The 16504-nt window shown below is 42.3% G+C and overlaps 1 pseudogene; it reads left to right on the top strand.

The window, feature by feature from the left end:
• The first annotated feature begins 4216 nt into the window (after nt 1–4216).
• The window catches only part of LOC102285671 (non-histone chromosomal protein HMG-17 pseudogene), a 32645-nt pseudogene continuing 20357 nt past the window's right edge, over nt 4217–16504 (top strand).

The following is a 16504-nucleotide window of genomic DNA, read 5'->3' as shown; positions in this document are numbered from 1 at the left end:
ATCTGCAATGCACGAGACCCTGGTTCAATTCCTGGGTTGGGAAGATCTGCTGGAGAAGGGATAGACTACCCACTCCAGTATTCTTGGGCTTCCCTTGTGGCTCAGCTGTTAAAGAATCCGCTTGCAATGTGGGAGACCTGGGTTGGATCCTTGGGTTGGGGAAGATCCCCTGGAGAAGGGAAAGGCTACCCACTCCAGTATTCTGGCCTAGAGAATTCCATGGACTATACAGTCCATGGGGTCACAAAAGAGTTGGACCCAAATGAGCGACTTTCACTCACTCACTCACTCACTCACTCAGGTACTGGGTAAAGCTGAATTTTTAGAGGCAATAAATTGTGGCTGATGCTAATTATGAATAATGAGGCTTTCATAGGGTGGGATCCCTAGAACAGAGTCTGCAATGGAGATTTTTAAAAAGTATTTTTTATTACTATTTTTTGCTGGGTCTTTGTTGCTATGAGTGGGCTTTCTGTCGTCGCAGAGAGTGGGGGCCACTCCCTAGTTGCGGTCTGCAGGCTTATCATTGCAGTGGCTTCTCTTGTTGTGGAGAATGGCCCCTGGGTGCGTGGGCTTCAGTTGTTGCTGCACGTGGGTTCAGTAGTTGGCGCGGCTTGCAGGTTTCAGAGCATAGGCTCAATAGTTGTGGCCCTGAGGCATATGGGATCTTCTGGGACCAGGGATTGAAGAGGTGTTCCTTGCTTTGCAAGGTGGATTCTTAACTACTGGTTCCACCAGGGAAGCTCTAGAGGTTCTTACTTAAGATTCTTGTTTAAGAGATTTATTTTAAATCTTAATTTAAATTAATCAAGACATTAATTAACTTAATTAAGATTAATTAATTAATCTTGATTAAGAGATTACCTCTTTGTTTATTATATTTATTTAAGGAGTGCTCTTGGGAGAAGATGAGTGAGAGGAACCAGACAGGACAAGAGGAAGAAAGTTAAGCAAGAATTTGGGAGTGTTCTCATCTGGAGACTGTCCTCAGCCTGGTTCTCAGGGGAGCATCAGAGCATGATGGTACCACAGAACTGGCTCCCGTTTCAGGCAAGTGGGATAGGCTAGCCCTTTGTACCTGAGGGAGGGTGCCTAGCCTCCAAGGGAGTTGATTTCCACGTGACTGGGAAGGGGCCACCAGCTCAGACAGTGATTGGAGTTGGGTGCGCTGAGCAGGGCAGAGCCCTGGAAGTGACTCAGCACCAACCTGACCTCACTGGGAAGGGCAGGGGAGATCTGGGACAAGGTGAGGGGTGGAGGAGGGCAGCGAGGTGGGGAGAACAGAAGAGGAGGCTGTCTGTGCACCCTGGAAGTGCAGCCTGAGACCCTGGGGGCTTGGCCTTGAGAAGCAGTGATCTCTCATCCCCATGGGGACACAGAAGGACAGGCCAAGCCCTCCCCTTAGCTTCTCATTCCAGAGAGTGCCAAGCACATCATCATCCACCCCAGTCATCAGTGTCATCCTTCCTGTTACTCAGGCAGAGAGAACTAGGCTTTTCTCTTAGCAACCTGCTTCCCCCTCCCTCCTCGCTGCTCTCTGCAGCCCCAGACTTGGCCTTGATCTCAGGCTTTGAAGGTGCTGGATTCAATGTGATGGCTGATTCATTGGGTGATAGGCAGTTTTCCCCCAAGCTGCCTGCCTCAGTCTGGAGTGGAACATTCTGGCCTCACAGGAGGGCAGACCAGGAGGCATTAACCCCTGCTCTGCCAGCATGTTTCTCTAGGGCTAGAACCCAGGATTCTGGAAATTGTTCTCTCCAGGGTGGCACCAAAGGGAGCCTTGTGAAGGGCTTTGGGCACTCCATATACTTCCTCATTCTCACCCAGGCCATCCAGGAAACAATCTGAATAAAAGGAGTGTCCCCTGGCCTGCCCCTCTTTCCAACACAGAGGTTGCCACCTCTGCTCTTTTGTCTGCCCTGTGCCTTCTGCACACCTTCCCCTGCCACCTGCTCCCAGGGGTCAGCCCCCACCTTCAGCAGAGATTTATACCTTTCCGAATACTCGCACAGGAAGCCAGAGCCACCACAGGCTGGTGCCGGAAGTTCAGCGGCTGAGACAGGCCTGGGTAGGAGCCGTTTCAACATTCCAGTTCTCCCATCCTTCCGGGTGGCTGGCAGATGGGGGCATCTTAGCAGCGTGGGGTGGGGGCCTGAGCAGGGGGTGGGAGCTTTCTGGGAGGGGCCTTGGCCAGATGAGGCTCAGCAGGATCCCCCCAAGTTGGTGGTCCTCCTCCACTTAGTCCTGTCTTGAAGATGCTGAGAGAAAGGCTGTATCTAATTTCACCCCCGGCTGCTTGAATCAGGGGCCTCAGCTTCAACCCAAAGGTGCCAGCTTCCCCCTTTCTCTTTTCCCTCTTGTTCATCCTTAGCGTCTGCCCCACCTACAGTCAATGCCTGTCTCTTCCTTCAGACCTCATGCACCACTGTCCCACACAGCTGCGGCCACTGCATTCAGAGGGGGCACCTCTGTCTCTGTAGCACACAGGAGGTCACTCCACACCCTCAGCTGTTCCCCCTGTGCTCTGGACGCCTCCGTCTTCCACCCTGTTGTTTTATTGATTATCACTTATCACTTGCCATTTTTAGTCTCCAAGTCTTTGAGTGTCTACCTGTAACCTATAAACTTGCAAAAACCTTCCTCATTAAAAATAAATAAATAAGTAAAAAGCCCAAATCTCCCTTCTTCACGCATCCTGCCCCTGGTTCTCCCCTCTTGTGTGTCTCCAGACCCTGTGGGGTTACCTAACAGACAAACCAGGGACTTACATCAAGAGCCAGCCAAGAGGAACAAGTGCCATGGGAATAGGAAAGGGCATTTCAACGAAAAGTGGCAATAAATCAATGTTGTGGTGTTTAAGATAATTTAGAAAAGGCTTACTTGAATTTCATCACACATACAAATTTTACATTATTTTGAAAATCAAAAATTAGTTTGTGTCACATATAGGAGGGATGGGAACCCTCATCTTTTTTCCTGGCCCCCCAGCTTGCCCTTTGCAGTGGAAGCTCAGAGTCTTAACCACTGGCGGTCCAGTGGTTAACCCTCACCTTTTAAAGGTGTTAATTCTCTCTTTCTCACCTCTAGCTCGTCAACCCTGTGTGTCTTCAGACACCATCAAGTGCTCCTGCCAAGGCCGCCAGTGACCTTCACGTTGAGAAATCTGATGGATGTCTTTTCCTCTCAGCTGTGGCCATCTCAGCAGACGTCACCTCTAGCCTTGAAAAGCTCTCCTGTGGCTTCAGTGACAACTGCTCTCCGGGGTTCCCTTCTACTTCCTAAACCTGTCCCTTTCGGACATCCTCATGGTTCTTCCTCTCGGAATGTTTGTGTTCCCCAGAGTCCTGAGCTGGTCTTCTTTGTCTCTCTACGTATCTCTTGCTGGGATAGTTCTTGCACTTGTGTGGCTTTAGTTACCATCTGCACTCAGATTACTTCTAAACAGCTTTCCTGGGGATTCCTATATGATCCAGTGGTTAAGACTCTGTGGCTCACTGCCAAGGCCCTGAGTTCAATCCCTGGTCCCCACAGGCCACACGCTGTGGCTAAAAAAATAAATAAAATTAAACAAACAGCTTTCCTTAGCTCAGCCATAGCTTCTGACTTGTAGATCTGTGCATCCCATTGTGTACTCTTTTAGGCGCCTAAATTCGCTAAATCTGAACTAGAGTTCTCAGGTGTCTGACGAAACATTCCTTTTCCAGCATCTTCTGTCTCTGGGAGAGGTGCCATCATCCATTCAAACTCTAAGCTCAAAACCTTCTCTCTGACATCCCTCACCTAAACTCCTCTACAATTTACCAGGTCTATCCTACTGACTCTGTCTCTTAACTATCTTGACTTATTCATTTCTCTTTGTTTCCTGGCTACCACCCTCGTCCAAGTTGCCATTATCTCTGGCTTGCAATAGCCTCTGAAGTGGTCTCCCCAGTCTCTACTTGTTCAGTCCACTTTCCATACAGAAGTCATTCTGATGGGGTTTTAGTGATTTCTCATTGGCTCAGGCTGGCCTTTCAGACTTTCCATCTCCTGGTTCCCAATGTCAGGTGTGCATGTGCTTAGGAGAGCCTTGGCTCTCATTCTCCGCTCCAACAATGTGTAGCTACCTGGAGCTTTCCCCCTCCTGCTTGGGCTGTCTTTTCTCCTCTCCTGTATTATTTTTTGGGACAAAAATACCCAGGCAAGAGATATTGGAGATGTGAACTAGGGTGGTGACATGGATGTGGTAAGAATTGATGAGATTCTGGAAAAAAGGGGAGGGGATAAGTTCAAGTTACACATGAACTTATTTACAAACTAGAAGTAGAGTCACAGATGTAAAAAACAAACTTATGGTTACTAGGGAATGGGGGGAGGGTAAATAGGGAGATCGGGACTGACATATACACTCTGTGCTAAGTTGCTTCGGTCATGTCAGACTCTTGTGACCCATGGACTCTATCCCACCAGGCTTCTCTGTTCATGGGATTTTCCGGGCAAGAATACTGGAGTGGCTTGCCATTTCCTTCTCCAAGGGATCTTTCTGGCCCAGGGATGGAACCTGCATCTCTTATGTCTCTTGCATTGGCAGGCAGGTTCTTTATCACTAGCACCATAAAATAGATAACTAATAAGAACTTTCTATATTGCACAGGGAACTCTACCCAGCACTCTATAATGACCTATATGGGAAAAAATCTTTTTTTTTTAAAACAAGTGGATATATGTAAAAAAAAAAAAAAAAAAAAGAAAAATAAATTGATGAGATTCTGGGCATATTTTGAAGGAAAATACAATAGGACTTGTTGGATTTGAAAATGTGGGAAGATAAAGGAGTCAAGGATAACTTTCCAGTTTTGTTATTTGTTTATTTATTTTTGCCTGAGTAGCTAGAAAAACTGAATTCCGCTAACAGATTGGGGGGAGACTGGGAATAACGGGTTTGGATGGGAAGAGAAGGAGTTCAGTTTTGGATACGTCACTGGAAATGGCTATTAGAAATCCAGTTAGGTATATGAATCTGGTTCAGGGGACTGATCTGAGTTGGAGCTGTAAATTTATGAGTCATCAGTGGAAAGGCGAAACTTAAAGCCACAAGACTGAATGAGAGCACTGAGGGTATAGGTTTCATAAAAAGTCGAAGAGGCCTAGGAGCCTTTGGCATTAAAAGTTTGCGGAGATGAGCCTCAGGAGAGAAAAATCAGGAGGAAAAACAGGAAAATGTAGCACCCCAAAAGCCTAGTGGCAAAAGGATTTGCTGGAGGAGGAAGTGGTCAATTGTGTCAAAGGTTAAGTAAGCTGAGGGCTGAGAATTGACCATGAGATTTAATAACAGGAAGGTCAATGATGATGCAGACAAGAACAGTTCAGGAAATGATGTGGCAAAAGCTTGTGGGATTACATCTAAGAGAAAAAAGAGAGAGGGGTTGGAGTTAGACAAGTTGTTAAAATTTTTTTTGCTGTAGAAAGGGTACAGTAAAGTGGATGTCTGCTAGAGGGTTAATGAAGATCATGAGAGTGTTTTTGTTTATTTGTTTTTAAATATGGGATAAATAACAGCAGATAGATTATTTCTGTATATTTATGGGATTGATCCAGCAGAGAGGAAATACTGATGAAACAAGAGGGAAGAAATATTAGAAGAACAAAACTCTCGAGAGATTGAGAGACTAAAGGACCTACTCCCTGAACAGGGAGGTTGGCTTTAGACAGAAACTCTTCTATTTTCACGGCTTCCTCTCTCCCTTTACTCTGCTCCAGTGTCTGCTCTTTGAGAAATCTTTCCTGTGCAGTCATCACTGTCTATCCTTTTATCCTGCCTTTTTAAAAAAATATTTATTTATTTGGCCGTGCTCTTTCTTAGTCGCACCACTGTGGCATGAGAAGGTTTTAGTTGCAGCATGTGGGATTTAGTTTCCTGGTCAGGGATTGAACCCAGACCCACTGCATAAGGAGCACGGTGTCTTGGACGCTGGATCACCAGGGAAGTCCCCTGCTTTACTTTCATTTGTTAGCACGTGCTCAGTTGTTCAGTCGTGTCCAACGCTTTGTGACCCCGTGGACTATAGCCCACCAGGCTCCTCTGTCCACGGGATTCTCCAGGCAAGAATACTGGAGTGGGTTGCTATTTCCTCCTCCAGGGGATCTTCGAGACTCAGGGATCAAATCTGTGTCTCCTGCATTGGCAGGCAGAGTCTTTATGACTAAGTCACCTGGGGAACCCTATTTGTAGCATTTGTCATAATAATATTACAGAATAAATATGTTTATTGTCTGTCTTTGTCATTAAAATATAAATTCCACGAGGGGAGATACTTGGTCTTCTTCACCCTATATTGCCAATACTCAGTATTAGTGTCTCACATAGAAGTTGCCCAGTAAATATTTGAGAATGAAGGAAGAAGTGAATCTTTCCCTCATGCCCATGGCAACATGCTCAATTCTCATTCCATTCTGATTTTTATTTCATTCTCCTATAACCCACATCTCCTCCCATTTTCCATCCCCATTCACCCAAGGAAACATTCTAACCTATCTCGACTGCCATCCCCATCATTCCCATACCACCCTTCCCCCCCGTACTACCCTTATCCTGAGAGTAGCCACCCTCATCTATGTCTCGTCTCCTCCATCCCCCAGCTTAATTCCCCTGCTAACCCGTCTCAGCACTACCCCCACCCACATCCTGTCTGCTCATCCTGATTGCGTCATCACAGTCTCCTTTTGTCCTTGCCATCATGGTCTCTGTTCTGCTCCTCTCCCATTCTGTTCTCTTGCCATCTACATGCAGTCTCCATCTCCATCACCATCGCTTTCCCATTTCCTCTTGCCATACCTAATCTGCCTCAGCATCATGGGGAAGAAACATAGCTTTGTACTGTGTATTGGTTAGAAATTGCCAGAGCCATGGTTAATACAAGCAGCTATGGGAAGAAAGAGATGGAAATGCTTTTTTTCAGTTACTTAAGTAAATATTAAAAAGCTTATTTTATGAACTAGCACTATTCCCTACAATAGACATAATAAATGACTTCCTGAGATTTTCTAAAATATATTTTGCATATGTTGGCATTATCACAGGCCTTGGGCCTGGGGGTTCCAAGCCTGTAGATGAAGACAGTCTCTGTGGTAAAATAATCTGCCTTCTCAGAGAGCTCTTTTTTCTTAATTTCCAGTGTCAGGAAACCCTGGGAAAGTATCTATAAGCTATGATTAAAAAAAGATGAAGCAAGTCAAACTGAATCTCACTTGGAACTTTAGTTTTTGTTCCAGACTGACTAGTCAACTAACAAGGATTTGGGAGTTATAAGTACTCTGTATCTTTCTTTATCTTATCTTCAAGAGAAATTATCAGCCCAGGACCTGAATAAGTAAAACATTTCTCATGCCCTTGAGATTTTTATCTTCTCTTTATAAATTTTTCCTCCCATACCAATCTGTGACCTAGAATTCCCTTCTAGTCAAGGCTAGACAAAAATGTATATATGTTCTAATCAATGGATTAATTATACAATTTATAGATATTATACTAATTATATCTTCATATACTTAATATATAATTAGTTACTGATACATATTAATGAAACTATTATTTCCAATGTAACTATGTAATTTTATTTTATTCTTAGCTATCTTAGTAAGATGCCAACCAAAGATCATAGGGCTTAGTGCTCAATCTGGTGTTTGACAACTTTTCTTTGGAATTTTCTGAATGTATAATAGTATTCTTTACCAATGAGGGCACAATCTTCTTTTTTTTTTTTTTTGGTTAGAATAAAGCTAAGAGACATGTGAGTTTGTGGAAAAAAAAAAACATGGTTGAATTTGCTACTGTTCATGTTGTATATAAATTTGACTTGTAAAAATGTTTATTTAAATCAGGATCTAATAAAGATTTCTCAAGTGGGGATATATTATCATTGAGACCAGGGATGTAGAGACCTTGGCCCAAGTCTCTTTGTCTTCTATGCAACATTTGGGTGAGTATCATTGATTTAACAATCACCTCCAAGAATCCTATCTTGTTCAAGGTCCATATTAACGAACATCCTTGAAATTGACACCTTTTACACTATTTTATTATGAATTAAAAAAACAATTTTTGCGGGGAGGTGCAGCTGTGTTGGGTCTTCATTGCTGCATGGACTTTTCTCTAGTTGCAGAGAGTGGAGGCTACTCTCCAGTTGCTGTGTGCGGCTCCTCATTGCAGTGGCTTCTCTTGATGCAGAGCTGGGCTTCAATAGTTGCAGCATGTGGACTCAGTACTTACAGCTTCTCCTGCTCTAGAGCACAGGCTCAATAGTTGTGGCACATGGGCTCAGCCACTCTCCAGCACGTGGTATCTTCCCCGACCAGGGATCAATCCGTGTCTCCTGCATTAGTAGGCAGATTCTTCACCTCTGAGCCACCAGGGAGGCCCCTCATTGTGCTTTTAGTTTACATCTTACTGATTACTAATGAAGTTGATCGATTTTTAAAATAATTTTATTTATTTATTTTTGGCTGTGCTGGGTCTTGTTTGTAGAAAGGGCTTTTATCTAGTTGCAGTGAGTAGGAGCTACTCTGTAGTTGCAGTGCCTAGGTGGCTCATTGCGGTGGCCGCTCCTGTTGGGAAGCATGGAGTCTAGGATGCATGTGCTCAGTATCATGGCTCCTGACCTACAGAGCACATGCTCAATAGTTGTGGTTCAATAAACTTAATACTGTTAAGATAGCAAGACTACCCAAACTGATCTATATATTCAATATAATTCCTGCCAAAATCTCAGCTAGCTTCTTTGCAGAAACTGACAAGCTGATCTTAATCTACATGTGGAAATTTAAGGAATCCAGACTAAACAAAAACAATCTTGAAAGAACAGGACAGTGCCAAGATTCATATGTTGCAATTTCAAAACTTAGTAGAAAATGACAATAATCAAGATAGTATGATGCAGGAGTAAGGATAGACATATAGATCATAGGAAGAGATGAGATCTCAGGAGAAATCTCTTACATTTACATACAATTGAATTTTGATAAAATGTCAAGACAATTCGGTGCAGGAAAGATCTTCTTAACAAATGGTACTAGGAAAGCTGAATATAAGCAAGAGAATGAAGTTGAACTTTTTTCCCCAGGGATCAAACCCAGGTCTCCCACATTGCAGGTGGATTCTTTACCAGTTGAACCACCAGGGAAGCCCTTTTTTCACACATCATACACAAAATTAACTCAAAATGGACTATATTCTTAAATGTAAAAACTAAACTATAAAACTCTTACAACATATACCTCCATGTCTCAATTATCATATTTCATAATACATTTTATTGTCTAGTAAAGCATGCCTCCCTTCACCATTTTCATTTTCTTCAAAAATATCTCTGATTTTAATCAAATGCTTTTCGCTACTTTTTATGAGATGATTGTATAGATTTTACATTTTCTTCTTTCATCTATGGTGAATCACATTGATTGCTTTTTAAATGTTGAACTAAATCTTGTTATTGATTCTAGCTCACAGTGGTTTACTTCCTCATGTGGCAGACTTCCTTTTTTATTGCTTGGCTATCTTTGGTTAAACAAGCCATAAAATTAAGATTATATAAAATTGAACCCCAGGCTCATGAGAGGGCAAGTTCATAGTTTAAATTTCTCTGGTGAATCTATTATTATTATTATTTGCATTCAAGTTGCATCAAAAACAGGCAGGTTTTTCTTGTTTTTCCTTGTGTAGGCCCAGTACTTACCTTCCATTTCCCATAATGTCTATTTACCTCCAGAGTTCTAGGTTTCTGGTATTGGCACTTCCCCCTGAGGACAGCTTAGTGTTCATGTTAGCATGTCACTAATTTCAGAAAGTTGTATTCATTTTAGGCCCCTGGAGATTTTCCCTAGTGTTTTGAAGTCCTAACAAAGTGTATGAGTATATATTTGTTGAAATTTATCCAGTATCAATATATTTTTAAGCAGGAGGGCTTTTTCTAGTGAGCCGTACTGCTGGTGGAGAAGTCTTTTTGTTGCAGTATCTTCTAGTGTTTTAGGATATGTATCATTACTAACTTATTCTAAAATGTTAGATTATTTTTGTTAATGGACCTGGCAACACCATATATTGGGGAAGTTCATATCCAAAGTCTTTCTGTTTCAATTATTTCTCTGAGATCTTATAATTGTGCTTAGGGGAAAGATGGGAAGTAGGGAATAACCAGGATAATATTCCCATAATCACATAGTCCAGACAAATTCCTGAGCCAACAGTAAGCTCAGGTACCACAGGTGGAACAAGTCCTAAGAAATGATCACCAGCAATCTAATTGGGCAGTTGAACAGCTGGATAGCAGAAGGTTAAGATGCAGAGATGTATTGAATTCAAGGAAATATCATAAGGATTAATACAGCATTTATTATAATTTACATTGGCTCCGGTTCACAGGAACGAATCCATTTTGAATGAAACATTAAAACCTTTTAGTGGTAATGGCTATTTGTAGAAAGAGTATGGGAGTATTAGAAATTACCCTGGGCACAGGGTGTATTTGGAGAGTTTTATTGGTCCTATTCCAGCAGCAACCAGAGCAAGTTTTTTTTTTTTTTTTTTTGCATCCTCAGACTTCAAAAGTCTTCCTAGAGGAGGAACACAGGCATTGTGGGTGTCCCAGGAGAACTGATCCAACCACTTCAAGATATAAAGTTTCTTCATGAACAGAAGGAATAGTTTAAGAGGAGAGTTGTATTTTTATCCCTGGATTTTTTTTTTAAATTTTATTTTATTTTTAAACTTTACATAATTGTATTAGTTTTGCCAAATATCAAAATGAATCTGCCACAGGTATACATGTGTTCCCCTGAACCCTCCTCCCTCTTCCCTCCCCGAACCATCCCTCTGGGTCGTCCCAGTGCACTAGCCCCAAGCATCCAGTATCGTGCATCGAACCTGGACTGGCAACTCATTTCTTACATGATATTTTACATGTTTCAATGCCATTCTCCCAAATCCTCCCACCCTCTCCCTCTCCCACAGAGTGCATAAGACTGTTCTATACATCAGTGTCTCTTTTGCTGTCTTGTACACAGGGTTATTGTTACCATCTTTCTAAATTCCATATATATGCGTTAGTATACTGTATTGGTGTTTTTCCTTCTGGCTTACTTCACTCTGTATGATAGGCTCCAGTTTCATCCACCTCATTAGAACTGATTCCAATGTATTCTTTTTAATGGCTGAGTAATACTCCATTGTGTATATGTACCATAGCTTTCTTATCCATTCATCTGCTACTCAAAAGTTATACAACAGTAATCAGACAAATAAATCAATCATTCTGGATTTTTTTTTCAAACGTTTATATGTTTCTTTTCTCTCCAGAGTAGAAGATACTTTTCACTTTGGAATGGCAAGTTTTCTGTACCTCGAAGGCAAGACCCCAGGCTGAACCAACACTTTTGAAAGAGACCACTGCCTTGGTGACTGCATGGTGGAGCTGACCTCACCATTTGGTCTGTTTGCCAGAGGAGAGGGGATCGGCACACTCACTGTATCTTTAAATTTTGAAGTAAGAGTAAGGCTTTTTTTTTTTTTGGTTTAATAAAAGCAGCTAGATAATTTTCCTAAGTTTTTTCCTTCTAGAAGAGAGGTTAGTGACAGAGTTCTTCTCTTTAAAGTTGTACCCTCTTATGTTGTTCACAGACTGGCCCACTTCCAGCCTCTTGTGATTGATTAAGTATCGCTAAGCATCCAGAGGGCAGCTAATGAGCCAATATAAAACATACACCAAATCATTCATTAAGGTTAAAAGTCAATGAAATTAGTACAAGACGCTACCATGCCCTCAGGGCACACATTTTCTTCAGGTAGAAAGCTAAAAAAACCCAGGGAACACAGGTAGTAAGTACAAGCTGCCTGCATCCCTCCACGGAAGCTCAAATGATGCTTCTTTCTTCTGATTAATCTTAACGTATGTTCAGTCTTCAGTTAGTAGCTCAGTTTTAGCAGGGTGGTTGTTTAGGCTTGTTGTTGCTATGGTTAGAAAGCTTCAAAACACTTCAATAATGTTTTGTAATTAAGTAGCAAACTACCATTTAACACTTGAATATTTTCCAAGAGAATGGCCAGGAATTTCCTGAGTCTACCCAGTCCTTCTGTTGGCTACAGATTTCATAGTCTTGGAAATTATGGGCAGGACAGCTAATCATTTGGGTCTGTACTTCTTGGCCAATTTACTTTTTAAAATCTCCTTTTGAAAAAAAAATAAAATAAAATCTCCTTTTGGCTTTCTACCATTTGAACTAATTGCAGGTGATGTAAACAGTGAAAGCATTGGTGTTGATAGGCTTTACACATTTCCTTTACTGTTTGACCTGCAATCTGAGGACCCTGATCACTATTGAGAGATAACGTTCCCTAAACCTGAGAGTGAAGCTCTTTAGGAGCCTTTGATGAATGGTGACTGTGTTAGCCTTCACTCATTGCTAATTTCTCTCTGTTCTAAAAACACATGAATTACCAAGCTCATAATCAAATAAACATCATTTCTCTGCCTGGGCAGAAAAAAATCTAAATATTTACCCATGTCTTTGTGGTAGAGGATGAGCCACTCATATTTATGGGAAGTTGTTGTTACTGTTTGTTTTTTTTAAATTTTATTTTAGGGGCTTCCTTGGTGGTCTAGTGGTTAAGAGTCTGCCTTCCAATGCAGGGGACCTGGGTTTGATCCCTCATCAGGGAACTAGGATCTCACATGCCACAGGGCAACTAAGCCCTTGCATTGCGATGAGAAGGCCATGATCCATAGTGAAGACCCAGTGCAGCTAAAATTTGTTTTTATTTTATTGAAGTATCTTTGATTTACAATGTGCTAATTTCTTCTATATATATTTATGTGTATATATATATTCTTTTTTTCATATTCTTTTCCACTGTTGAATAATAATGGTAGTGAATATAGTTCCCTATGCTATATAGTAGGACTTTATTATCTATCCATTCTATATAATAGTTTGCATCTTCGAATCTCAAATTCCCAATCCATCCCTTCCCCACCCCTCCCTAGGCAACCACAAGTTTCTTCTCTATGTCTGTGAGTCTGTTTCTGTTCATAGACGAGTTGATTTGTGTCATATTTTAGATTCCACATATAAACAATATGATATTTATCTATTTCTGACTTACTTCACTGAGCACGATAATCTCTAGGTCTATCCATGTTGCTGCAAATGACATTATTTCATTCTTCTTTATGGCTAAGTAATGGCAGAAAGTGAAGAAGAACTAAAGAGCCTCTTGATGAAAGTGAAAGAGGAGAGTGAAAAAGTAGGCTTAAAGCTCAACATTCAGAAAACTAAGATCATGGCATCTGGTCCCATCACTTCATGGCAAATAGATAGGGAAACAGTGGAAACAGTGAGAGACTTTATTTTGGGGGGCTCCAAAATTACTACAGATGGTGATTGCAGCCATGAAATTAAAAGACGCTTGCTCCTTGGAAGGAAAGTTATGACCAACCTAGACAGCATATTAAAAAGCAGAGACATTACTTGGCCCACAAAGGTCCGTCTAGTCAAGGCTATGGTTTTTCTAGTAGTTGTGTATGGATGTGAGAGTTGGACTATAAAGAAAGCTGAGTGCCAAAGAATTGATGCTTTTGAACTGTGGTGTTGGAGAAGACTCTTGAGAGTCCCTTGGACTGCAAGGAGATCCAACCAGTCCATCCAAAGGAGATCAGTCCTGGGTGTTCATTGGAAGGACTGATCCTGAAGCTGAATTTCCAATACTTTGGCCACCTGCTGAGAAATCTGACTCATTTGAAAAGCCCTTGATGCTGGGAAAGATTGAGGGCAGGAGGAGAAGGGGACGACAGAGGATGAGATGGTTGGATGGCGTCACTGACTCGATGGACATGAGTTTGGGTAGACTCAGATGGACTGGGAGGCCTGGCGTGCTACAATTCATGGGGTTGCAAAGAGTCGGACACGACTGAGCGACTGAATTGAACTGAATATTCCACTGCGTGAAGCCATAGTGATGTTACTCTTTGTTCAGTCAGTGAATGTGTATTGGGTACCTGCTATATCCCAGATACTGTTCTATGTGTTGGGGATAAAGTGGTGATCAAAGAACGCAAAGATTCCTTCCCTCACAGAGATCACATTCAAATGGGAAGACAGAAACAAGACACAGAAGTAAAATTATATTATGTTAGACAGTACTTAGTGCTAATGAGAAAAAAAAGGCAAGGAAATGGGATAGAGAATACCTATGTGGTCAGTGATAAGAGGACTGCAATCTTAGATACGGTGGCCAGGGCAAGGCTTCCTGGAAGGGGACCTTTGAATAAAGCCAGAAGGAAGTAAAAGCAAGCCATGTGACTGTCTGAGGGATGGACACGCCAAGATTATGAGTAGTAAGTACTATATACCTAAGTTCCACTTGAAAAGAGAGAAATGCTCGGGTGCATTCTTGCTATTGGAGATCTGGGAAATGAGGAGGAACCAGTAAAAATTTCACTGAGGTAGAAGGATTAACAGGAGATTTATGTTGCTCTGGAAGCCCACTGGAAAAAAAATGCTTTCAAGGATGAGAGGGTGACTGAATCTGTCAAGTGCTGCTGGCAGTTGGGTAAGATGAGGGCAGAGGTGGGCCAGGTCTCGAGGAGCAACAGGGGTGAGAACCCGATGGAAATGACTTCAGATGGAGAGAAACTGGAGAAGGCAAGTGCAGATTCTTACTGTGAGGGATTTTGTTTTAAGAACAATAGCTGGAAGGGGACACAGGTAAAGGAAAGTCTTTGCCTTTTTGTTTTCTGGTTTTGGGGGGTTGGGAGATCATATATTAATGGATCTATGCTGGTGGTGATTATGCACTGGAGAGAAACTATCTATGTTGTTAGAGAACTAAGGACATTGCGGGAGCAAAATGAGGGTGTGGACAGCCTAGGAGAGAAGGCAGAGGCCTGTGGAGAGATGCTGTGATTGGTGGATTTGGTAGCGGGAGCTATCAAAATTCTCTCGAGCTGGCCTCTATTAGTGAAATAAGAAGCAAGGTCATCAGCAGGGAGTGAGAATGAACCTGTATGAAGAGGGAGGAAAGGATGTGAAATAATTAACTGAGAGAGTTAATGGACTAGAAAAATGTAGAATAATTGCTAGGAAGTTAAGTGCCCACTGGAGGTAAGTGGTCATGAATTTAAAATAGTCTAGTCAACATAATTGCTTTTCTTCAGCCATATTTGGCAGCACTGGTGCAGACATGGAGTAGCTGGGAGAATTGGATTTCATCAATATTTGGGTTTTGCTAAGCAAAGAATTCAGATATGTGGATGATACTGTGCTAATGGAAGAAAGCAAAGAGGAACTAAAGAGCCTGTTGATGAGAGTGAAGAAGGAGAGTGAAAAAGCTGTCTTAAGACTAAATATTTAAAAAACTAAGATCATGGCATTCAGCCCCATCACTGCACGGCAAATAAAGGGGAAAAGATTGAAGCAGTGACATATTTCCTCTTATTAGGCTCCAAATTCACTGAGGATGGTGACTGCAGCCATGAAATCAGACAATTGCTTCTTGGCAGGAAAGCGATGACAAATCTAGACAGTAATGTTGGCAGAGACATTACTCTGCCGACAAAGGTCTGTATAGTCAAGGCTTTGGTCTTCCCAGTGGTCACGTGTGGTTGTGAGAGCTGGACCATAAAGAAGGCGGAGTGCTGAAGAATTGAGGCCTTTGAATTATGATGCTGAAGAAGACTCTTGAGAGTCCCTTGAACAGCAAGGAGATCAAATCAGTCAATTTTAAGGGCTATCAATCCTGAATATTCCCTGGAAGGACTGATGCTGAAGCTAAAGCTCCAGTATTTTGGTCATCTGATGCAAACATTGACTCATTGGAAAAGTCCCTGATGCTGGGAAAGATTGAGGGCAGAAGGAGAAGAGGGCATCAGAGGATGAAATGGCTGTATGGCATCACTGATGCAATGAACATGAACTTGGGCAAACTCTGGGAGATGGTGAGGGACAGACAGGGAGGCCTTGTGTGCTGCAGTCCATGGGGTTGCAAAGAGTTGGACTCCACTGGGCGTCTGAACAACAAGAAGAAAAGAATACAAATTGAGATCTGACCAAGGGAGTTAAGGGTGTTTGCAATGGTTGATTTTGATTGGTCATGGAATTTAAACCAGGTAAGGAAGTGTCTTGGCCCTGGTGGCTCAGTGGTAAAGAATCCACCTGCCAATGCAGGGAATGTGGGTTCAATCCCTGGGTAGGGAAGATTCCCTGGAGAAGGAAATGGCAACCTACTACAGAATTCTTGCCTGGGAAATCCCTTGGACAGAGGAGCCATGTGGACTACAGTCCATGGTGTCACAGAGTTGGACACAACTGAGTGACTGAACACGCAGCACAACGAAGTGTCTTAGCTCACGTTCCATAACAAGATACCACAGACTGAGTGGCTTACGCAACAGACATTTATTTTCTCACAGTTTTGGAGGCTAAAACGTCAGGATCAAGGTGTGGGCAAGTTTGGTTTCTGGTGAAGCCTCTCCTCTTG

This window comes from Bos mutus, chromosome 3 (genome assembly GCF_027580195.1).
Source record: "Bos mutus isolate GX-2022 chromosome 3, NWIPB_WYAK_1.1, whole genome shotgun sequence".
In the NCBI taxonomy this organism is placed as follows: Eukaryota; Metazoa; Chordata; class Mammalia; order Artiodactyla; family Bovidae; genus Bos; species Bos mutus.
This window is presented reverse-complemented; position numbering and strand designations above follow the sequence as displayed.